The sequence below is a fragment of the Balaenoptera musculus genome, chromosome 4 (genome assembly GCF_009873245.2).
Source record: "Balaenoptera musculus isolate JJ_BM4_2016_0621 chromosome 4, mBalMus1.pri.v3, whole genome shotgun sequence".
NCBI classification, from domain to species: Eukaryota; Metazoa; Chordata; class Mammalia; order Artiodactyla; family Balaenopteridae; genus Balaenoptera; species Balaenoptera musculus.
The window spans coordinates 17,882,075-17,908,172 of NC_045788.1; the positions used below are offsets into that span (position 1 = coordinate 17,882,075).

The following is a 26,098-nucleotide window of genomic DNA, read 5'->3' on the forward strand; positions in this document are numbered from 1 at the left end:
TGAACATGAATTATAAAAAGATGACACTGCAGAGCAATAGGAAAGATTTCAGATTTTTTTGTTTGATTGTTCCTAAGTGGTGACAGGACAACTGAATATCCATATTAAAAAACATTAAAGGGCTTCCCTAGTGGCGCAGTGGTTGAGAGTCTGCCTGCCAATGCAGGGAACACAGGTTTGAGCCCTGGTCCGGGAAGATCCCATATGCCGCGGAGCAACTAAGCCCATGCGCCACAACTACTGAGCCTGCGCGTCTGGAGCTGTGCTCCGCAACGAGAGGCCGCGACAGTGAGGCCCGTGCACCGCGATGAAGAGTGGCCCCCGCTCGCCACAACTGGAGAAAGCCCTCGCACAGAAACGAAGAACCAACACAGCCAAAAATAAATAAATAAAAATAAATAAATTTTAAAAAAAAAAGAATAGAACAAGATAGAATAAGTATTCACTGGTAAAACTCCAAATTTCATAAAAGCCAGTTTATTTCATTTAAGAAAAAAAAACATTAAAACTTGACCTAATACACACACAAAAATCATTTCCAGATAAAGTATATGCCTAAATAAGAAAAGTAAATAAAGCTTCTAGATGATTTAGAAAAATAACTTCATAACCTCCAAGCAAGGAAAGGTTTTTCTAAACAGGACACAAAAAGCACTAAGCATAGAGGAAAAGACTGATAAATGTAACTATATAAGAACTTCTTGGCACCAAAAGACACCATTTTAAATGGCACCTTAGGCAACTACAAAATGGAAGATACTAGGGATCTATTTAAACTGACAAAGGACTCAATATTCAGAATATATAAAGAAGCCCTATGAATCAAAACAGAGACAATTCAATAGAAAAACGGACAAGTGACAAGAACAATCACTTCACAAAATAGCTTGTAAAAAGAGCCAAAACTGAGGTGCTTAACAGCATTAGTACCCAGTGAAAATACAAATTAAAACCCTCAAAAATGGCTAAAACTTTAGAAGACTGCAGTAAGAGCTGGGGAGAAAAATAAAGGAAAGGGAATTCCCATATACTGCTGGCAGAAATAAAGTATGGTAAAACCACTCTGGAAAACAACTTGGCATTTTCTGATGACATGCATTAGGACCAGGAGATTTCACTCCTAGATATAGACACAACAGAAATGGTAACACGTGTGCATTAAAAATATATACAGGAGTGTTCTTAGAAGCGTTATTTGTTATTTGTAATGGCCCCAAACTGAAAATAATCTAATGTACATCAACAGTAGAATGGATAAATTGTGGCATAATCACACAATTGAATACTGAATAAATGAACTACAGGGCTTCCCTGGTGGCGCAGTGGTTAAGAATCCACCTGCCAATGCAGGGGACATGGGTTCAATCCCTGGTCCAGGGAAGGTCCCACATGCCGCAGAGCAGCTAAGCCCGTGCGCCACAACTACTGAGCTTGCACTCTAGAGCCCGCGTGCCACAATTACTGAAGCCCGCGTGCCTAGAGCCCGTGCTCCGCAACAGGAGAAGCCACTGCAATGAGAAGCCTGCGCATCTCAATGAACAGTAGCCCCCGCTCACCGCAACTAGAGAAAGACCGTGTGCAGCAATGAAACCCAACGCAGCCAAAAATAAATAAATTAATTTAAAAAAAAAAAGAACTATAGGTCCACACGACCTGGAGGAATTTCACAAATGCACTATCGACTGAAAGAAGCAAGACACAAAAAAAATAGTGTGATTCTGTCCATGTGAACCTCTATAAAATAGACAAAGCCGAGCTATAACATTTAGGGATAAAGACTAAAGAGGCAGAAATATTTTTAAAAACAAGAAAATTATAACCAAGAAAATCAGGATAACTGTTCATTTAAGATAAAGGGATGGAGCTGTAATGCAAATGGGCATGCAGTGGAGGAGCTTCTCCAGTGCTGACAATGTTCTGGGTCCTGACCAAATCAGTTTCACAATGTTTACTTTATAATAACTAAGCAGTACATTTATGTTTGATGCACTTTGTGTTTTATTTCACAATTGAAAGCTCTTTTCAAAAGGCAAATAAATGGCAAAAATCTACTAGACATCTTAGACAATTACTGTAGCTAAAAAAGGTATAAAAGGTATACATAAATTGATATGAATCGTATCGCTTAGATAAAGAAGTCACTTTGGGCCTGGTCTCATATGCTTTCTGCTCTGGTCTTGCTCTTGCTTAGTATGAATGCCTGCACCTTCCTTAGCTCAATCTTTCTCTATCAGCTTATTTTATCTTGAAAAAAGATAAAACCCTTAGGGTTAAATCTTCCAAATCTGAGTTTTCCAATGAGTGATACGCAAACCACCAGTGGCTAAGGAATAGTTCCAGGTGCAACACTAAACAAAAGTTTTTAATCTAAAACTGGCAAATGGCAAAACTGCTGACATTTGTACCTGAATAAGTGAAGTTCTGAAAACAAGTCAATGACCCATTGCTTTGACCATGTGCTTCTGGGATGCTTATTCCACAAACCCAATTTAGCCATGCAGATAAAAAAAATAACTCAAGTTCTACTTTTTTGTAAAGCCTAAATGAATTACTAACCAAACCCACAAACATGGCTATATTACAACAATATTCTAATTAACTAATTGGCCAAAGCAGCTCTTAACATTACGATGCTTAAGACAGAAAAAGAGTAAAAACGTCTGTGCATTCTCTCCCTGGTATACAACTGCCCATAGTAGAAAGAAGCATGAACTTTCAAATTAAGACTGCCCTAGACTCAAATTCTAACAGTAACTAGTTGTAAGACTTTCTGCAAATTACTACACTTTTGCAAGCCTTAGTTGCCTCACTTATAAAGTAAGGATAACAATCTATATCTTTTGCAAAACACTTCACATTTCTGAGCCTTGGCTAGGAATGAAGATAGTAATACATACAACCCTTCCAGCACTGTCGTAAGGATTAAGCAGGAATTTATGTAAATGGATTATCACAATGAATTGTATATAACAGGCACTTAATAAAATAGTTGCCCTCTGTTTTTCCATTTCTCGTTGCTCTCCTTTGTAAATGCATGGAGTATGATGCCACACAGTCTTGTCAACCCTACCCAACACCCACACCCCCCAAAAAATCCACATGCACTTACTTAACCTCATTTTAACCCTTAGACAATCTTAAAGCCCACATTTATCATAAAGTTACCACTGACTTTGATGTTACAGGTATTTCAGTACTAATAAGAAAAAAATTCTATGTACCAGGAAAAGAAAAATTGTAGTCTTTTCAGAAAACAAAACAAAAAACAGACTATGAATCTGGGAGTATCCAGTGGATCTATAATCCTAGTCAGAAATCATAATACAGAAAGTTAAAACTTAGGAGTTCAATTTTGAATGTAAATGACAAAAACAATTTCCCTAAAGCTGCAATAAAGTGAATCCAATGAGAAGTGGCAAATTCCTTCTAACCTAACTCTATATTCTAAAGATACTTATCCTCATGTAAATGGACCAAATGAAAACAACCCCAGTCTCTACACCCTCAAAACTTTGTTATGACTTTTTTCTAGGGGGGAGAAGAGGAAAACATAGGACCGAAAAATCCCTAAAAAGGGAGACATTTCTTTAAAACACACACACACACACACACACACACACACTCACTCTCTCTCTCTCACTCCAATTCCTGAGTTGGAAATCTATTTTTAAGTATTTCCATTTTTAAATGTAGACATACTTAAATTTTTCTTTCTGCATCTCTCTTCTAAAGCAGTAAATTCTTGGTAAAGAGTTATTACTAATGGCTTTAGGTGTGACAATGGCTTTATCTTTAAGATGCCTAGGGTTTGCTTCAAAATAATATGGGGAAAAAAATAATAATAATATGGGGGAGAGGGGAACAGATATGGGTATAGATGAAAAAAGACTGGACAAGAAAACAGTTTTGAAGCTGGGTGATGAGTATGTGAGGATTCACTGAACTACTCTGTCTTCATCTGCATGTTCTAGGTTTTTCCATAATTAAAAGTTATTTTTAAGAAAGTAATAAATTTTGGCCACAGTTCTACAGAATGCTTTGTCTTGCTGTGTTGAAATTTTTCAAATAATTACATTCACCTAGTAAAAGTCTAGGTATTTAAACATTCGGCACTATATTTTTGCATTTAACGTAAGTATAATTTTAATATTTTTTTCTAGCTAGAGTAGTAAAATCCTGTGATGCTCTGATTCTTGTTTGCTTATGGCAGCTAATATCATGTGTGATATTAAAATCTAATCAAAAAGACATCCAAAATATTCAGAAATCTCATACATTGATAAGCAGAAATGGAAAGTGGTATAGCCATTTTGGAAAACAGTTTGCCAATCTCTTTAAATGTTAAATATAAATTTACTATATGACCCAACAATTCTACTCCAAGGTATCAGTGGAAGAGAAATGAAAATATCTACACCAAGACTTGTACACAAATTTCACAACAGCATTGGTCACAACAGCCAAAAAGTGGAAACAACCCAAATGACCATCAATTGGTGAATGGATAAACAAAATGGAAAGAATACTCTTCAACAATAAAAAGGCAAGCACTGAAATGTGTTATAATATAGATCATCCTTCAAAACCACTTAAATATAAAAAGCCAAACACAGAAGACCACATATTTTAAGATTCCATTTATATGAATTATCCAAAAAAGGCAAATTTATAGATACAGAAAATAGATTAGTAGTTTCCTAGGTTTAGGGATGAAAATGGGAAGTGACTACAAATGGTTATGGAGTTTCTTTTGCGGGTGATAGAAATATTCTAATCTAACCTAAGTGTCCATTGACAGATGAATGGATAAAGAAAATGTGGCACATATATACAATGGAATATTACTCAGCCATAAAAAGAAACGAAATTGAGTTATTTGTAGTGAGGTGGGTGGACCTAGAGTCTGTCATACACAGTGAAGTAAGTCAGAAAGAGAAAAATAAATACCATATGCTAACACATATACATGGAATCTAAAAAAAAAAAAAAGGTTCTGAAGAACCTAGGGGCAGGACAGGAATAAGGACACAGGCGTAGAGAATGGACTTGAGGACACGGGGAGAGGGAAGGGTAAGCTGGGATGAAGTGAGAGAGTGGCAAGGACTTATATATACTACCAAATGTAAAACAGATAACTAGTGGGAAGCAGCCGCATAGCACAGGGAGATCAGCTCAGTGCTTTGTGACCACTTAGAAGGGTGGGATAGGGAGGGTGGGAGGGAGACACAAGAGGGAGAGGATATGGGGATATATGTATATGTATAGCTGATTCACTTTGTTATAAAGCAGAAACTAACACACCATTGTAAAGCAATTATACTCCAATAAAGATGTTAAAAAAAAAAAGAAATATTCTAAAATTAGACTGTGGTGATGGTTGCACAGCTTTGTAAATTAAAAATCACTGAATTATATACTTAAAAACAAGAGTATTTTGTTATGTAAATTATACCTCAATATAACTGTAAAGGAGAAGGGAAAAGACAGGAAGGAGGAGCAGGGGGACTACAGTGCCTCTGAGATGATGAATGAATGGAAAGATTGATCTTTAAGAAGTAACCTGACCAAAATCTCAGCTAAATAGATGTCAGAGCCAATAGTGAAATCCAGGCTTGACTACAAAATCCTTATTCTTCCTATATCCAGAAGTAAGGGGGCACTAGAAGCAACGTATGTCTTACTCAACTTTGCAAGGATAGATTAAATCCACTAGTGAAGCAGTATATGGGACACACAGAAAAGGCTCCTTTAAAACTGAGGTAAAGTCACAGTGAGAATTAAATTAGAGAATCAAACATCAAGAGATAAATCATCTGTAGAATGAAAAAGTAAATACACAAAATACAAACAAGGTGGCATGGGAATCAGGACCTAGCTCTTGTCCATGACTATATGAAAGCTGAAACCAAATTAACTGAATAGTGAAGAGTGTTGAAACAAATTAAATCTCGCAGTTTGTCTCCAACACTGTCTCTGGATAGTGTTCTGACCCAGATCTGCTGTAGTTCAGACATATATATCAGGCTATCACAGCTCAATAATACTGAAAACTAAGATGATCCAACTCACTTTGGGTTAATTCCAGGTTTACTGGTCAATCTTCAGATTATAATCTGTGTCTGACATAGGTTTTCCAACAGGAGGAAAATGAAATGACTGATGAGCACGGACAGTCCACTTCATTTGAAAATTACATTTCTCAATGTGTATCAATAACCTGACACCCTGACTTATACCTCAGACTTCACCTGCAACCTAAATCACTCCTACATTTAAATAATAAATTGAACTTCTAACCATATCAATTCTGAGAACCAGAGTCTGCTACATAGTTCATCAGTTCCTGCCACACTTAAGAACTGACGCATCAGGCAGTCAGCCTTCCTTAGAGACACTCTTCTGCCCTGCTGCATGCCTCTGAAAACTGCAATTTGTATTTTGTTTGTTTTACAAACTAGATGAATGCTGCTCAGAAATCTGCAAACATAAAAAATGTCCCCCCCAAAAGACAACTGCTTATATTCATAGTTCATAGAGCACTGTTACAGTAGCCCATTTACTAATCCAGCATCCTCTGAGATGACCAGGACACACATGCTTATTCCCAATACTAGTGAGTCCATGAGTTAAAGTTATTCACAAAAAGACATGCTGCTAATAAATGGACTAACCTGGATTACAATTCAGGTCTCCAGTCTCCAAATCCAGTTGTTCCTTCCACTTTAGACACTGCAAGTGTCTAAAAGGCCAACCCAATAAAACCAAGAAAGCCTGTGCTTCTACCAGAAAAATCAATGATTATTTTCTGCAGTCTTAAAAGCAGTCAGAAACCCTTTAATAAATAAGATACATAATCTTACAGAGATTAAGATAAACTATAGTAGAGAGAAATGCTCAAATTTGAATAAAGGAAGGAAATTTATAAACAAAGGATTATAAACAGGGACTTCCCTGGTGGTGCAGTGGTTAAGAATCTGCCTGCCAATGCAGGGGACACGGGTTCGAGCCCTGGTCCAGGAAGATCCCACATGCCGTGGAGCAACTAAGCCCATGTGCCACAACTACTGAGCCCATGTGCCACAACTACGGAAGCCTGCGCGCCTAGAGCCCATGCTCTGCAGAAAGAGAAGTCACTGCAATAAGAATCATGCACAGCGCAACGAACAGTAGCCCCCGCTCGCCGCAACTAGAGAAAGCCCGCGTGCAGCAAAGAAGACCCAATGCAGCCAAAAATAAATAAATAAAATAAAGACTTATAAACAATATTGAAGCAAGTACTAACAGAAACAAAAACAGTTCCATTTGGAACCAAATGAAAAATTTTAATTTTATATGTAAATAAAAACAAGGAAGTGCCTTCTATTAGAATCTTGTTAGAAAACCTAATGCTCTTTTTGTATTCTTTACCAAAAGAAATAAAATCACTTATAGATAGACAGGGGTGAAGTTAATGATTTGGTTCCATTACAAAAGAGGTATTGAGAAGTATACTATGACCCAGCAATTCCACTCTAGGTATATGTATCCAAAAAAAATAAGGGCATATGTTCACCAAGAGACTTGTACAAGATTGTTCACAGTAGCTTTATCATAACAGCCCAAAACTGAAAAGAACCCAACTGTCCATGCACCAAAAACAAAAGGATATACGTTTTGGTATATTCATAGAGCAGAAAACTACAGAGCAATAAAAAAGGAACTGTGGGTACATGCCACAATATGGATGAATCTCACAAACATCATGTTGAGCAAAAGAAGCCAAAGCACAATTAACTGATGGCTACAAAAGCTGGAATAGGTTGGGGGAGGGGAGGGAGAAATAACTGAGAAGAGAACCTTTTGGGGGTGCTAGAAATGTTTTAGATCTTGATCTGGGAGGTGGTTACATGGTAAAACTTCATCAAACTTATGAGCAGTGTACTTTATGTATTAACAAGTTACATGGCAATTTTTAAAGCTGGCATAAGATATTTATTTGGAACCTTTAACACAACACAGAAGAACGTCTTTTAATCTTAAATTTCAAAACATAAGACTACTCCAAGAATGTAAGTATAACTGGAAAAGTGATTTTATACTAAAATTAGCCCACAGTAGATTCAACCAAAATTATTACAGAGATACGTATTTCAAATTTTGTTCTAAAATTTCTTAGTTTGCTGTATGCTTTCAAGGGTTGGGCATAGCAAACAAATGTCAGAGTAATCTCTATCCTAGCCTCATTTCAATCATTTCAACATCTTCCAAAAATAAAATAGTAATTAAATCCAAGTTTATCAATGAATAGATAAGGTCGTCTACTGAGAAAGAGAGGGTAAGTGGTTAGGTAAGGGGGCTACAAGAGAGTAGAAATTTTTAAATAACTGCTATGAGAAATGAGAAAGAACTAACTAGGAAAAAAAGAAGAATTACTGGGTAATGTTGAGGGTCCAATTAAGATTGGTGAGCATGAATATTTAGTGGCTCCAGTCTGCAAAGTTAAGGTTTTCTCCAGATGTGCTCAGCAGGTCAGAGCCAGGTACACAGAAATGAAAAAGATTAACTGATCTGTGGCTGAGTATCGGTTAGACAGATGCAATGAAGAGACAAAAGTGCAAAGCAGCTCAGCATATTCCAAAAGTTACATAAGGTTCCAAGCTACCTAAGAAAATTAAGGCAGGAAGGGGACAAAAGAGGTGTCAAACGACTAGAAGGCTCTATAAGATTGAAAAGAAACTGTCAATGTCTATGTTCAAAAAGAAATCAAAAAATTCAACAACATATGCAGAAATTCATGAATAGGTCTTTTACAGCAAAGCACCATTTTTTCTTATTATTTTAGAAAATGGAATGCCTGCCTAACAATTCAAATTTCCTTTTTTAGAGGAACTAGAAAGGTTCCAAATGGAAAAGGTCAAATGCTTAAAGTATTATAATTGCAAATTTATATGTTCCTCAACATTTCTATGTAAATCCAAAGATTTGTTTTCCAATGATAGTTTAACTAAGGAAGTTTCCAAATTTCTTAGTGAATCAATGAACCTTTACCAAAATTCTTAACTGTAAGCATATCGCTCACCCCATACATCAGTATACCACCCTTTAATGGTGTGTGTGTATCTGTTTAAAGTGAGGTCATATGACAAAAGAATTATTTTCTATTTCCAAGCTCTGTCTAGCTTGACCTTAAAGTGAAACTGGTCAGTAACAATATGTAATAAATGAATGTAGTAACAAAGTCAACAGGAAAAAGGTGGCTGGAAAGATTTAGGAACAAACAGCATAGTAAAGGCATTAATCTCAGCAAAGAATGATGTTTGCAGCACATCTGAAGCTGTAATGAAATAATCTCTAATAAAAAGGCTTAAATCATAACAATCAAACTTAGTATATGATATGAATCTAAATTATTTAATTTGGTTGAATTTAAGTACCATTTATTGAGTGTCTATTATTTTGCCCAGCAATGTGCTTGCTCTGCTGCTATGGAGCACACAAAAGCAACATGTTCCTACCCTGAAGACACTTCACAGTATAGAAAAGAAAGCCACATGTGAATTATCAGTTTATCACAATACAAACAGTATTAATTAAGTGCCAAACAAGTAAGATAAAGTCATAGTAGGGTATTTGCAACTTAACCAATATGGTTATTAGCGGGGGGGGGGGGGGGGGGGGGGCGGAGAATCACTATCAGACCTCACAGGAATACCTGATGTTTCTGAGATGCCTGGCTACAGTTTGGACTAAAGAGCCACAGCTGTTTTCGTGAAGCGTGGTGGTAGTAAGAGATTTGGTTTTTGCATGTCAAAGAAACATTACTAACATACATGTGCACACACACCATTTATACACACAGGAACTTTGTTTTGGTTAATAAACTTTCAGTATCTGTTTTAGGTGATAGTTACTGTCCTCTTAATACGATGCAGCAAAACTGTTAGCAAACTGTTTACCAAAGCTATGTAAGTTAAACTAGAAATTATAGTGCAATTTGAAAAAAACGGCAGCTAGGTTCTCTAGCCAAAATTAAGACGTATTTGCCTATACCTCTACTCTGTAAAACTGTGCTGCTAGTACTGGCATACAGCCTCAAAACACACATACACATGGAGTTTCATTGCTTTAATTTCATCACTTAGCTTCTACAATATTGCCTAAGAACTATTTCTTACTTGTCACCCTCTGTATCCATTCTTTCAACAAATTCTACCACTGTCTAAACAGCTCATTGCAAATGCAAATTTTCACCTGCCAGTGATCTTTAAAAGGTGAGCGTCCATACACAGAAACCATTTATACTATTAACACTAGGACCATCAGTAGTGCTATCAATCCATTTCAACCCATATCATACATTTAATGGGCTGGTATGGGATGCCTCTCACCATCTACTGTATTTCATCCACTCTAATATATGCATTTTCCCCTATTTTAACATTTCTGAGGTAAAGATGCATCTCACAACCAATGGCATTTTGTAATTGTGCTGGACAGAGTAATTAAACTTAGCTGTCATTGTTCATCCATAACTCAGACATAGCTGTTCACCTTGTCATAAACTGTTATCTGCATTGTTAGTTTCATGCATGTTGAGTTTAACTACCTTTAAAATGTCTTGACATTGAAAAGTTACTGTGTACAAAAGGTACAAAAATTGAGATTAGCAAATCAAATTTCATTATTGCTAGTAATAATCCCAATTCCATGTTTTCTCGCAAAGCAACGATAAAGTGATTTATGGGATATGAGAACAGCCACAAGTAGATGAAGTTGTATTATGCTTTGTTACTGAGACACATGCCAAAGGACAGCCTATCACATGCCAAGCAATGCAAATGAAGGCAGAAGAAACTGTCAAGTCTCTGGGGATAGAAGATTTCAAAGCAATGAGTGGCTGCTATGACCAATTATAGACTGCAGAGGCATACGGCATGTTCCTTCTTATTGTACATAAAATAGTGCTGTGCCGTCTCTTAACGGCAACTCAGGTTCCATGAAATAAGATTTTAAAAATTAGAACCCTTCATTCCTGCTCTTTACCATCTTAGGATGGCACCACCATTCACTCAGTTTTTAAAGTTAGAAACCTGGAGATCATTCTTGACTCGTCACTTCCAAAACACATAAAGGATCACAACACTTCTCATTATTACCTCTATTGCAACCACAGCCCAGGCACCATCACCTGAACACTGCAACGACCTAACCCTCCCCTCTTCCATTCCACCCCCAGCACAATCCAACATTCACACCTCAGCTAGAGGTGTCTCAACCTTGGCACCGTTGACATTCTGGGCCAACGATACTTTGCTGGAGGAAGCGTGTCCTGTACTATTATAAATAAACCCACAACTCTGGGGGTATTTTTCTTTTTTTTTTTTAAAGATTTATTGATTGATTGATTGATTGCTATGGTGGGTCTTCGTTTCTGTGTGAGGGCTTTCTCTAGTTGTGGCAAGCGGGGGCCACTCTTCATCGCGGTGCATGGGCCTCTCACTATCGTGGCCTCTCTTGTTGCGGAGCACAGGCTCCAGACACGCAGGCTCAGTAGTTCTGGCTCACGGGCCTAGTTGCTCCACGGCATGTGGGATCTTCCCAGACCAGGGCTCGAACCCGTGTCCCCTGCATTAGCAGGCAGATTCTCAACCACTGCGCCACCAGGGAAGCCCTGTCCTGTACTATTGCAGAATATTTAGCCACAACCCTGGTCTCTACCCACTAATGCCAGTAGCATACACCATCACCCCCAGCTGTGGCAATTGAAAGTGTCTGCAGATTGCCAAATGTCCCCTTGGAAACAAAATATATAACCCACAGTTGAGAATCACCGAGCTAGAGGGATGTTTCTTAAATGTTTCTCTGCTTAGAACTCTCCAGTGACTTCTCATTTTACTTATAATAAAATCTGCAGTCCTTAGAGCCTTGCTCACCCAAACGTATCCTATGTAATCCAGATTCTGGCCTACCCCTCTAACCTCAGGTGAAGCCACTATATTCTTCCTGCATTATGCTCCCTCCATAATGACCTTTCAGTTCCTAAAATACCACAGCATTTCTGCTATAGATTTTGCCTTTGCTCTTCCTTGTGCCTGAATCATTCTTGCCAGGTTATGTGCAAGCTCAGCTTAAATTTAACATCCTCGAAGATGCCTTTCCTGACTCTGTTTAGCATCTCATTATTACCCATCACAGTACCTCACTTGTTCCCTTTACAGCTTTTAACACAGTGTATGGTTATTTTGTTTACCTGATTATTGACTGTCTCTCACATGAGGACAAATACCTTGTCTGCCTTATTTCCAGCATCTAGGCAAAATGAAATGAACAAATTTATTAACTCGAGAACCTTAAATACTAGATAAGTTGGTATCAATAACTTCAACTCCACCCCCCTCTCATTCCCCACCTATATTTATGATCATTCCCTTGAAGTGGAGGGAGGAGAGGGGAGGGGAGAGGAAGAGACTAACAAAGCCCTCATCCATAAAGTATCTTTGTCGTCATCATGTTCTCTGAAGCACTGGGTGCAGATTAAATGACATATGTAATGAATCTAAAGCACTTGGATGGGTGTGGTAAACAACCTGTATTCAATAACTGATGGCTTTGTATGTAAAGCACCAAGCACAACACCTATACAGATAACTGAAAAATGACAGTTCTCTTGCCCCTTTTAATATCACTCTACCACCAGCTCGCCCTGAATACAGTAAGAATGTAATTTTGTACCTAAGAGATACCTCTCCCCTTCCAGGCCTCCAGGAACATAACATACCATACTAGGTGTAACACAGGTTAGTCATTCATATATGTATGTTGACTGAGGAAAGCAAAATATCCGTTAAGCAAAGCCAATTTATCATAAAATGACTTCAGAATTATACTTCAATTAGCTTCAGTAAACAAAATAACCATATGAATATTCAATTTCTGAACCCAGCTTTAAATTAAATTCAGGAAAAATATAAATTACTGTTTAACAATATCAGTGTTGGTTACTAAAAATACCTAATACATCTAATACAAATACAAGTCTCCTTATAGGAAACTGCACAACTTTTAGCTAATAATTAGAACAAAATGATTTATCTTAAATTCCTTTTTAATATACTGTTTCTGACAGCATTCTGTATATGCATTTGGGGTGGGAGGTCTGAGGAAAGTGGTAAAGCAATATATTATAAAGGAAACATAAAGGCAGCCAGACTGCCAGGGTCTGAATCCCAGTTCTGCTAATTATTAGCTACGTGAACTCTGGAAAATCACTTAACTTCTCCATGCCTCAGTTTCCTCATCTGTAAACTAAGACTTAACAATACTACCCACCTCATGGGGTTGTTGTAAGGATCACACAAGTTAATGTATGTAAAATGCTTAAACAGTGCCTGGTATATAGAGAATACTGTTAACTATTAATGTTACCAATACTGTTAACTATTAATGCTATTAATGTTAACTATTAATGTTATTGTTATTTTGCTTCTTTGCATCATTATGGTTAACACCTGCCATAATGGATAGCACATATACAAAACATTTCCATCATTGCAGAAAGTTCTATTAAACAGCACTATAACAGACTACAGGATAGTTAGAATGCCTGATGAGATAATGCATATCTTCTCTAATTTTTTAAGAAGTGCTTAGGAAAAAAACACTCTAAACCCAAAGGAGTTTTTAATCTAATAACTTTGACAGGTAACAAAGAACTTGGGTTTTGGTCTATTTAACAAGTCAAATAAAAGAGAAGTGGTGAAGGAAAGAGAGACTTTTTTAAGGATCTCTATTCGACAAGATAACAAAACAATTTTTTTATTTCCTGTCTACCTTGCTCTACTAAACACTCTCTGCAAAGGCTATCATACTTAGAAAAGGAATTTGTTATTAATTATATTCAAATATAATGATCAACATATCAAAAAAAATTTGTGATACAGTATTGTATGTGCTTCTTTAACACAGTAAACAAAAGATCTAGAGGGGGGTCTAACGGCCCAATTTTAAAGCACTGATTAGGATAAAAGATATTTTGAGATATCTGCAACATCTGTAATTTAATATGAAAATATTTCTGATTTCTATTGGTAACAAAGTTACAGCAATGCTCATACAACTGTGATTTGCTGCCTACATTCAAAGTTGAAGAAAATGCTAAATCTCAGAGGTTAGGGAAAATGAAAATATTATTTTCCCATCTAAGTTTATGAACTCCAGGTTTAAAAAAAAAGTTGCTTAGGAGATTAGACTTTAGAGTTATAAAAACCTGGACTCAAATCCACCGCTTCCTAGCTAGGTAATATTGGGAAAAGGTACTTTACGTCCTCTGTGAAATGTGAGTAATACCTATGTAAGATAGCTGTGTTTATTATCATGCTACTCGACATAGTATTTGACACATTCTCAATAAACATGTGTACTATTATAATCAGTAACCAAGTTCTGACAGTTATGTACTTCAGAACCCTCTGTGCATCAGAAAATCAGAGATTTGATGTCAGTTGGTCTGGGGTAGATCCCAACCATTCTTTGGTATATTTTTAAAGCTCCCAGGTGATTCTAATGTGCAGCCACTGGCCTAAGGACAAAGTTCAAACTCTAGTTTGGCACACTAGGCACTCTGGTCACTGCTTACAGCTCTATATTTTAATCACTCCTCTATAGGTAACCCCAAGCTCCTCACACACACTCAAATAATGCTTCCTCAAGAAGTGGGCTATAGTAGTGGCTCTCAAACTTCAGCCTGTATTAGAATCACTGTTAAAACACAAATTGCTGGTCTCTATCTCAAGAATTTCTGATTCAGTTGGACTGGGGTGAGGACCAAGAACTTGTATTTCTAACAAGTTCTCAGGTAATGTTAATACTGCTGAGGCAGGGAGCACAATTTAAGAACCACTGAGTTCTAGACTACATCACTACATTGTCCCTGTATATTCACCTGAAATGCCATTCCCATCTCCATCATCCCACTCTTGCTTGGCTAACTTTCACTTTTCTTTCAAAACTTATATAAGAATTTGCCTTCAGAAAGCATTTGCTCACTTCAACAAACCACCTCAAGGCATTTATTACCTACTATAAAACTTATCTGCCAAAAAAAACACACTACAGAATATTCTTAATGGTATACTAACGCACAGGTTAGATATCTGCTACCATATACAGACTGTTTTGCAAGAACTGGGGGAAAAGGCCTCCTTTGGGCAGGCGAATTAGAAAATGCTGAAAAAGCAAATGGACAGTTGGTCAAGCAGAATGAAACCTGGATTTCAGCCCCCACCTAGCCCCTTGGCCATGACACCTTTATGCAGAGCACCACCAATTCCACAACCAGTCATGGCAGCCCTGGCACAGCCTACCACTAAAACACAAAGGAAGAGCCCTTAGATCGATCCTGGATTTGAGAAAGGGAGAGACGATGGGAGGAAGGGACAATAAGGCTGTCTGGAAAGGATTTTTGGAGAAGGTTATTATCACACCTAAGTTCTGAGTCTTGAATCGCCTTCTCTGTACATCAGGAAAAGAAGAACTGTGCTTTAATGTTTTTATACCCACAGTGTATGGCTCACTGTAGATGTTCAATAAACGTTTGAATGACTCACAATGACTAAAATTATATGAAGACACTTGCTAATCTATCTCTTTCTCACCAAATAAAGAAGCAAACACACACCCATAGCTGGAACCAAAAACCATAAATACTATCTAAATATTAACATATTTGGTCTGTACACTAATCAGCTAGGGGAAAGCATGAATTATTCTAATAACCTGTTGGAAGATGAGACAAAAGGGCCTGCTGATAACACACTTAGGTTTTTCAAAACTAAAGTCTTTAAAATCAAAAACTTTGCATTACCTGATTCAGAATTGATCTCCTGATTATTTCAACACAGACTAAAAAATTTACAGGAATCTTGGAAACTAATTTTACAACGAAGAAATTGAGGCTCAGAGAAGTAGTGACTCAAAGACACACAGCCAGTTAGTGGTAAAGCTGTAAGTAAAACTCAAGTCACTGGCCCTATACTAGTTTTCTCTCTCCTATATCACACTCCCTTTACATTTATAAAATAAAATATTAAATATCCAAAACTTTTTTAAAAAACTCAGATTAATCCAGGTTTTGTTCCCTCTACCCCATTTTTATGAGAGGAAAAGCAGCTATCTAACCATCTTACTTTGTCTAGGAACTTGAAGAGGTAACCTTCAAGATTACGTTTTGCTTTTGGTAAAGATTCATTCCTAAGTCTCTTTGTTTCCAAAATTATACATGCAAAGCTAATATTCGTAAATAAAAATCCTGATACAGTCTTCAAATTTTCTCAATTACCAAGGAAGCATTACAATGGCTTTCCAAGATACAGTACTTTCTAAAGAAAAAAAGAGCCTGATTTTTAAAATACGTTTAACAATAAGCAGAAAACTCTGGCTATAACTCTCACCTCTCTATTAACCTGAATACCTCATCCTCTGACCTCTCTCATTAATAGTTTATTATTAAACTAGCTTTATGTGCTAATAAGAACCAATTAATTAAAATTATTTGCTTCTGGAAAGTAATCTTATGACTTATCTGGATTATAATTTTATTCACCTTTTAAATTTAAGATTAATGTCTTTTGGATTTATATACAATGCAACATAGTCTAATAGTTAAGAGCTAACTTTTTAACTGACACAGCAATCCATGAGACATGCTTTTATTACTTCCATTATACAGGTGAGAAAACTGAGATTTAGAGAGGTTAAAGAATTTGCCCAAGTTTACATGCCTAGGAAGGAGCTGAGTTAGAATTTGACACAGGCCGTGTAATTCAGGTGTCAGGAACTCTCTTGGACAATGTATAATGGCTTTCTTAGCCCTTAATCATGTGATAATGCTTCCTTCATCTGTGAACATACAAACTTTTTAACTATCCCTAACAGTACAAGGTAAGGCATTTTCTTACTGAAAGTTAATTTATGCTTTAAAAATAAAGCAGAACACAGCTTAAGATATTCTTCAGCTTTTGTATCTTGCATTCTGTTGTAAGAATTTCTGCACATATGCTACCTTGTACTATCTCTACTGGAGAACAGAGAAAGCCTACCTCTCAGTACTCTAAATGAAATAAGAAAAAATAATAACATGATATAATAGAATCGACAGAGCTTTAGAATAACAGAGGGAATCAGTTACCTCAAAAGAGACAATCAGGTCATGTTTATGCTCGACTATGTATAAAACTTTTTTTCTGCCTAAGATTGAGGAGACAAGCAGTGGTGTCTCAAACCTCTACCTGAACCTTTAAACCAACTCAACAATTATGAAGAGAAATCTTGTCAGAGAGCCTAAAAATAATACAGGTAATACTTAAGTATTGTTATCTCAATTAGAAAATAAAGGGACTACCCTGAAAAACTCTTCCGACTCTTCCTGACCCATTAAAAATAATCTATCATTTGGGGGGACCTGACAAGGAGAAGGGCTTGTCCTCTTACCTCTGCACTTTATGCTTCCAAAGTATCCTGAACCTAACGCCCTCACAACATTTCAGGTAGTATCCCTATTTGTTTGTTTTGTTGCTTTGGGGTTTGGTTTTGGTTTTTAATCTCTCTCCGTAAAACAGAAGCTGTTTAAAAGCAAAGTCTATGTATTTAACAACTTTGTATACTCACTACTAGTCATGAAGTAAGCACTCATATTAATATTTGCTGAAAGAATCTTAACTGGATTCCCATCACAGAGATAAGACAACTAAGGCCTCTAGAAATTAAATGTTCTACTCAAGACCTCATGACTGTTATATGATAGAAAAAGAAAGAAAACCAAATCTCTGTAAAATAAACTTCAAAATGCAAAGGATTACAAAAAGCATAAATAAGGCTGAGATAAAAATGCCCTTTTAAAAGATTTAGAGTGTGGGTTCTGAAAGTAAGTCTGGGTTTAAATCCTGGCTCTCTCATTTATTAGTTGTCTGGCCTTGGAACAATTAGTCTACATAATACCATGCCTTATGAACACCACCACTTACCAAATCTTATGGTGCCAACAATAAATGCAATAATGCATTTGCAGTAAGTGAAAATACAAAGACAGTGATAACTGTTGGCTGAAGTTATCAGGAAAGATTTTACACAGATTCTACAACTCAGTGTTTGTTTTTTCTGTTTTTCTTTTCTTTGTGAGCTATATCAATTATACAGCATAATACATAAAATCTAGATAACAGTTTAAAGAATTATCAAGTGAACACTCCATGTAACTACTACTAACATCAAGAAACAGAGTACTCCAAAAACTTCTCTACAATGTGTCCCTCCCTCATCACAAACTTGAGAGGTTTAAGCAAATCTAATAAACTTAATTTAGTTAATTTAAGATTAAATAAGTTTAATCTAACCTGTAAAACAGATAACAGCAACATAATAATAACAACTTCCTCAGAGGGTTACTGTAAAATATTAACTGGTACACAGTAAACACTCAATGAGTGTTTCTTACACACACATTATACCCCAGAACAAAGACATGGGGTGGGGGTGGGGGGGGGAATATAAGTATGTAATCTAATTGGTGAGAGCATAAAACCTACAGAGAAGTACAGTGCAGAGATAGAGCTGGAAAGCTAGGTTGGGGCCATGTAAGAAATAAAAGAAAAATCTAAGCTAATAACATAGAGGAAATTGAGAAAATTCACTGGGCAGTTTTGAAAGACAATTCTCCATGGGTCTCTTGTTTTTCTGCCTATCTTGAAAACAGAGGCACCGACTGCCTTTGATCCAATCTTTTCAAGTATATTTGTAGAATCTTGGAAAAGAGAAATAGCATCTCCCTCAGAGAAAAGGAGCGGGTATGCTTACAACCCATTATAAAGATTCCAGTTTCTCTAAGCTTGGGATTCCCCTCCTCTAACACAACCCAATGCATGTGCGAGTGTCACATCTTCACTCTACCGTGTACAAACTGGGGCTCCAAGATTTGACACTAATAGCTGTGGCTACTGCTATTGCTGTAATGCACTGTTCTTCATCTCTGACCAAGGAGTCTCATGACTCCATTAAACTGTAGCAGATTAACTTAGCCTGCAAGTAGGGTAAAATCTCAGAACTTTCAGTTCTTGACAGGCATTAGCACATAATCAATGTTTATTATAACTGACAGATTCCACTTCCATACTGTCAGAAAGGATAAAAAATGCAAAACTCAACTATATGCTGCCTTCAAGAGGCACATTTTAAATACAAAGGAAAAAAGAGTTTTAAGTAAATGGATGGAAGAAAATACACTACAGAAACAGTAAGCTCAAGAAAGTTGGAGTGGCTATATTAATATCAGAAAAAGCAGATTTTAAGACAAAGACTATTACCAGGGATAAACAGGGACATTTCATAAAGCCCAATTCATCAGAAAGACCTAATAATCATAAATTCTATGTGCCTAATAACAGAGCTTCAAAATACATGAGGCCAAAATTAACAGAATTAAAGGAGAAACAGATAATTCCACAGTCACAGTTGGATATTTTAACATTCCTCTCAGCAACTGAATAGAACTATACTAAAAAAACAAAACAAACAAATAAAACAAAACCCAAGACATAAATGATTTGAAAAATGCTACCAAAGCACCTTAATCTAATCAACTGCAGAATACATATTCTTTCAAGTGTGAAAGGTACATTTACCAAGATAAACCATATGATGAACCATAAAACAAGGTTCAGTACATTTAAAGAGATTAAAATCATACAGAATATATCTCAAGACCTCAAAATAAAATTAAGTTGGAAATCAATAACAAGATATCTAAAATAATCCCAAATACATGAAAATTAAACAACACACTTTTAAATAATCCGTGGGTCAACAAAGAAATCACAAAGCAAATCAGAAGCTATTTCAAACTAAAAGATAATAAAAATACCAAAATCTGTGGGATATTGCAGTGCTTGGAGGAAAATCTATAGCTTTGAATGCTTACATTAGAAAACAAGAAATGTCTGAAATCTATGACCACTTTAATAAGCTAGAAAAAGAAAAGCAAAATACATGGGGGAAAGAAAATTATAAAGAACAGAAACAAACGAGAGAGAAAAGACAAATGGAGAAAATTAGTAATGTTATTTTTAAAAAGAGATACAAATAGATAAACCAAGAATTAGACTGGTCAAGAAAAAAAAGAAAGAACACATTAACAACACCAGAAATTAAAGAGATATCACTACAAATCCTACAAGCAATCGAAGGATAACAAGGGAATCGTATAAACAACTAATGTCAACAAATTCCTTTAAAAATACAACAAAACTACCATAAGATGAAACAAAATCTGAATAACCCTATGTCTAGTAAAAAATTGAATTTGAATTTACCAAAAGTCTTCCCACAAAAAAAAAAAAAATTAAGTTCAAATGGTATCACTGATGAATTCTACCAAACAGTCAAGGAATATTGCACAAAGTCTTTCAGTCAGTAGAGGGAACACCTCCCCAGCTTATCTTATGAGGCCATCATAATCCTAATACTGAAACCTGAAAAAAAATCACAACCAAAGAAAACTACAAAATAATATCCCTGATGAAGAAATATCCTCAAGCCCTAACAAAATATTAAACATAAAAAGGATAATATACTATAATCAAGTGAGGTTATCCTAGGCATCAAGATGAACATTTGAAAACCACCACTGGTGTTTGAAAACCTGTGGTAGAATGATGAGCACTTTGCTGCTAAATTTGGCTACTGCAAATATTTTTGTTCACCTACCCCAACATACAAGAATATCTCTCATCAGAAATATAAAGACATAAGTATAATTGCTAGGTTTATGGTTCATGTATTCTTCAACTTACTACAAAAGTCATTTTCTTTTGCAAAATGACTATGTCCCTCCAAAACTGGGAGTCTAATTTCCCCACATTCTCATTAACACTTGATATTATCAGAATTTTTAATGTTTGCCAATCTGATAGAAGTGAAATGATTTCTTCTTATGGTTCTACTTTGCACTCTCCCAATTACCAATGAGATTATAATTCAGCTGTGGGTTGCTGTAAGTCATGATACCACATAGGTGAGTTGCAACCAGCATTCTTAATTTTAAAAAAAGAAAAAATTAAAAACTCAGCGTGTACCACATAAAGGTTAGACATTATTTCCATGGTGTGTGTGTTTGTACTGGGTCACAACATAAAATGTTTTTGTAACTCTGAGCTTCTAGCAAGTTAAAAGCCACCTCTAGAGCTGTTTAATTACAGCAAAACTCCTTAGAGAAATTTGGGCAACTAACTGGTACATCATTTAGGCCCACAGTACTAAAGATGTATCTTATAAAGAAGGTAGGATTGAGATGTCCATTAAGCACTAACTGGCTTAAAGAATTAGAAGAGGGAGAAGAAACCTGAAAGAAGAAATAAGGAGTGAAACAAAAAAAGGATTCTATAAAATGAACTGGTCTATGACCTACTTAAAGCTCACTTAAAAAGAATCACATTTGTCAATAAGACAAGGTTTCTCTCAGCACTAGAACATAGGAAGTTGGGATCCTATCCTCTTGACTACCAAAATGACAGAAAACTGATCCCTCCTTCTCTGTAGATACATCCTAATTCCCACCTCAAGAATCATCTCTTTCTTGGGCTTATGCAAGAGCATCCTCTTAGGTCTCTGCTTCCTACTCCTCCCTACAGAGCGTCACAGTACAAAGAATCATCTAAATTCTAGAGATTCATATTTTAATTCAGCTAACAAAGATTTTCCAAGTGCTTACTATATTACCTCTTTATTAAGAAATTAAGCTGTATCTCCCAAACAATTTTAACTCCTGGTTATAGTCTCTAAATCTTGTTATTCTTAACTAAAACTGTCCTAATTGCCTCCTCTTGAAGGTATTTTGCTTCTTGGACTGTTAAACCTCCCGCATACCATGACCAATTTCTGCTACCCTCTTTGTCCACCAATAATATCCCTACTCTATTTTAAATAACTATTCTTTTTCATAATTCCCTCTTCAAAAGTTGCTGGACCAATCACACCACAGCAAATGTCTGGTGTAATGAGTTTATGAATCTACCTGTCACTTAATAAGAGTGTGATCTTAGGCATTTAAATTTCTTAACTTCCCTGAGATTCAATCTCATCCCTAAAATGAGTAAAACAATAGATATCAAACAATAATGAGAATTAGATAATCTCTATTGCCTTTTTTCTTTTTACTTAACTTTTTAACTTTTATTTTTAATTTCCTCTAAATGCAATAAAATGCTTTTATAGAGGGACGCACTTTAACTGAGGTACCATGAAATACAAAAAGGAAAAAGCATGAAGACAAAACCAGTATGAGTAAACTTACCAGGTGGGGTTATACTGCTCTGCCTATGTGCTCTTCTTGTACATCCAGATTCTAAAGAAGCAACTGTAAAGATACTTCTTTCCCCATGGCAAGCAAAATTCTAACAACCCACAATGACCCACACCCTAGTATATAACCCTCCCCTTGAGTGTGGGAGAGACCTGTAAATATAATAGAACATCTCTCCTGTGACTGTTACATGGCAAATAGACTTTTGCATATGTATTTAAGTTCCCTAATCAGTTGAGTTCACCAAAAGGGAGATCTTCCTGAGTGGGTCTGACCAAATCAGATCAGCTTTAAAAAGGGGTCTTAAAAGGTAGTCCAAAGGACAGAGAAAGAGTAAGCCAGAGCAACTGACTTCTGCTTGCCTGGATGAAAGCAAACAGCCATGATGTGAAATGCCTACATGAACATGTGGTAAGGAACTGAGAAAGGTCCTTGGCCAACAGCTAGAAAGAAGATGGCAACATCAGTCATACAGCCACAAGGAAATTCTGCCAACAAGTAGTGAGCATGGAAGAAGGTCCTGAGCCTCAGATGAGAACTGCAGCCACAGCTAACACCTTGATTTTAGCCTGGTGAGATGCTGAACAGAGAGCCCAAAGTACCCAGATTTCTCACCTACAGAAACTGCGAGCTAATAAATGGGTGCCGTTTAAGCTAGTAAATGTGTGGTACTTTGCTATACATAAAAAGAAAACTAATACACTCCATCAACATAAGACAAAGCAGAAAAGGATAAAAAGGGGGAAGAGACATCTTTTTCTCCAGAGTGCACTGTATCTCCTCACAGATACAGATTATGAAGATATACAGATCTAGAATCAAGGGAAAAGATTAAAACTATAAAATTACATAAATTTTTACAGTTTTAATAATTAAGAAGGGCTTTTCCATACACTGCTTGTTATACAACTACCATATAATTTATTACCTTCATTTTAGTGATGAGGAAAGAAAGGCTGGAAGAGTGACACCCCAAAGATCACAAACCTAGGGTATGTTTAAAGTAACTTCAGTCCAGGGCTCTCTCTCCCCTACCACAGCCCCCTTAAGGCTTTAAAAGAGCCATTCAAACCAACAGTACCTGTATACTGTCTTCAAGGGAAGCATTCCTAGTAACATAACAATTTCCCGTATTTCACATCTATTTAAATACCCCTTAGCTTTGTCAGAAGGTCAAAACTAAAGTGGATACTGAGAAATTTCCACTCAAAAGTAGTTTGGTTGTAAAAATGACCATGGGTAGACCATTTGAATAAACTTAATGTACATTTTGAAATGTAATGAAAAAACCTTAGCAAAACGCTTGTCGGTTTTCTAGTACTTTATTTAGATAGCAAACAACTTGTGTTATAACTATTCTCAAAAATACAAAGCAAGTAAACAACCTTTCCGAATCTTTCACTATTTCCCCCGTTGGGCAAATTTTTTTAGCCTGAACATTTCGTACGTTATAAATATGAGAACGTGGTACAATGTATCATACAATACACAGGTTTTTATTTTCACTGTTATATGTATTTTCCTAAGTGCTTCACCATCAGAATTTGCAATTTTCTTAAAAAGATACACGAAAATCTAAAAGGTGTAGTCAAATTCCACGTAAGTTACAAATCACACAACTTTTCTTTATGCCAAGTCAAATACTTTCATAAACACTATGTTTGCTAAGAGATGCAAAATAAAGTCCTTTCTAGTCACAACCACGAGAAGGAATAAACCATATATTCATCATCTTAACATCGACTTTAACAGCAAATAATTCGCTGTCGTCACATACAAACAGCATCGTTTTGAGTCTATAAGCGTCCAAAACCATCCCATGATTTATACGCCCGGGGCACGATTCTCTGCAATGTGAAGAAAATCGATAAAATTTCAAATGTTGGTGGAAGGGGTGACGTGACAATCCTAAAACCTGAAAATTTCTTAGTCCCTACAGCACACAAGAAGCACCCAGTTTGCACCCTCCAATCGAGGCCCAGGTCCAACTCCAGGCACTCCAGTTTCCCAGCTCTTCACCACCACCCCCCCACCCCGAGAAAGGAGGGAAAACAACTTTTATTGGCCTCGTCTCCCGGGGGGCTGGCAAACTAGCGGGGCAGTGCTCCGGCCTGGACACGTTTCACAAGGAGGCCTCCGTCGGGGGCGGGGAGGGCAGACAGCGGGAAAGCCCGGCTTCGACGTCCCCTCTGCCCCAAGCGCCAGCCCCTCGCTCCACCCCACCGAGAAGAGGCCTGGGCCGGCCGCCACGCCGAGCGACCCCCCGGCCCCTCCGCCGAGGCGAGCTCGTTGTCATGTGACGCCGCCACCGCCGCTAAAACACCGCAGAAACGCAGGGCGGCGGGCGGCATTCGCACCAGCCCGCCTCGGCCCGGCCCCGCCGGGCGCGGGCGAGTCCCGAGAGTCCAGGCGGGGGGGCGGAGGGCGGGCTTGGCGGCGGGCCCGAGCGCGCCACAAAGGCTTCCGCGCCCGTCGCCGTAGTGCCTGAACGGGCGGGGGCACAATTTTCGGGGCCCGCGAGAGGGGTGCGGAGCGACCAGGGCTCCGGGGCGCCCGCCGCGCCCACAGTCGTTCCCCCCGGCTCCCGGACGGCCGGCGACCGCCGCGCCCCGCACAGGCCCGCGCGGCCTCCCTCCCCCGCGCGGGGCCCGCGCCCGGCCCGCCCGCTCCCCGATCGCGCTCTCTCGCTCTCTCCCGGCCTCCATCTTGGATCGGCGCTTCCAGCCCCCGCGCCGCTGCCGCCGCATTCCCCCTCTTTCCCGCCCCCCGCCGTCGCCGCCGCCGCCGCCCGCACTCACCTCAGCTGCCCATCCGGGCGCAGCCGGCCGTCGACCTAGTTTCCCCCCAAAAGTCTCCGGTGTGTTATTCCCGATGTGGGGGGGTTGTTACGGGGTGGTCGCCGGGGGTTCGGGAGCGGGGGCCGCGCCTTCAACGGAGCTGCAATCCTAACCCGCCATCTGGTGGCATTTTCCACACGCCAATGGCGCCGCTGCAGACTTGGGTCCGGACCGCCCTCTGCTGGCCGCCGTGCTTACTGCCTCGCTGACGGGACGGACCTGCCCGGAAAGGGGAGGGAGCTGAGGCGCGAGCTGGCGGCCGCGGCGGGGACGCGCGCAAACGCTTTCCTGTGGGGATTAGGCGCACGCGCGCCAGCGGGGCGGGAAACGTGGCCGCTGCGTGGCGGCCCGGCCCCCGCACGGAGCGCTGGCCCAGCTCAGCCAATCGCGAGCGGCGGATACCTCTCAGTGAGGGCGGTGTGGACGGTTCGTGGCCGCCCGAGGCGGGCGGAAGGATGGCTGCGGCAGCGCCTGCGCGCCCCGCTAGCTGAGCTGCTGCCCGCCATTTTTGGAGCTTTTCCGAGACCTGGGAGGGAAACCCGCCCTCGGCCCCTTCACCGAGGCCCCTCCCCGGGTCGCGGGACTGGCGCTTCCCCGCAGCCCCGCCCGGCTCCTGCTACCCCCATCCCCCGCCCGGGACGAGCTCTGCGGAAACGCGAGTGGGTGGCGGCACAAAACTGTGCTCCCGCCTCTCTTAGGTTTGACGAGGGCCTCAGAGTTTAGCATTGTACTAGCGACTTATTGTTGACGAGGCGCTTCCCCCGGCGCGGGTGAAAAGGTTTCGAGAACTGTTTGGGACCTCCCTCGCCGCCGATCTAGACCCAACACTGCTCGCCGCAGGCCGATTGGCGTCGTCCCTGCCTCTGTAAAGCAGATCTTCTCCGTGGTGCCGGCTTTGCATAAGGCGGCAGCATTGGCTAGTTAGTGAGTCAAG

General features: G+C 38.7%; 1 protein-coding gene across 1 annotated transcript in view; it reads right to left on the reverse strand.

Moving 5' to 3' along the window:
* STAG1 (stromal antigen 1) overlaps window positions 1-25,321 on the reverse strand; it is a 425,667-nt gene extending 400,346 nt beyond the window's left edge. Inside the window, 1 exon segment of the mRNA XM_036851044.1 lies at window positions 25,126-25,321. The gene's annotated coding sequence lies outside the window, so the exon portion shown is untranslated.
* Between the last annotated feature and the right edge of the window lie 777 nt (window positions 25,322-26,098).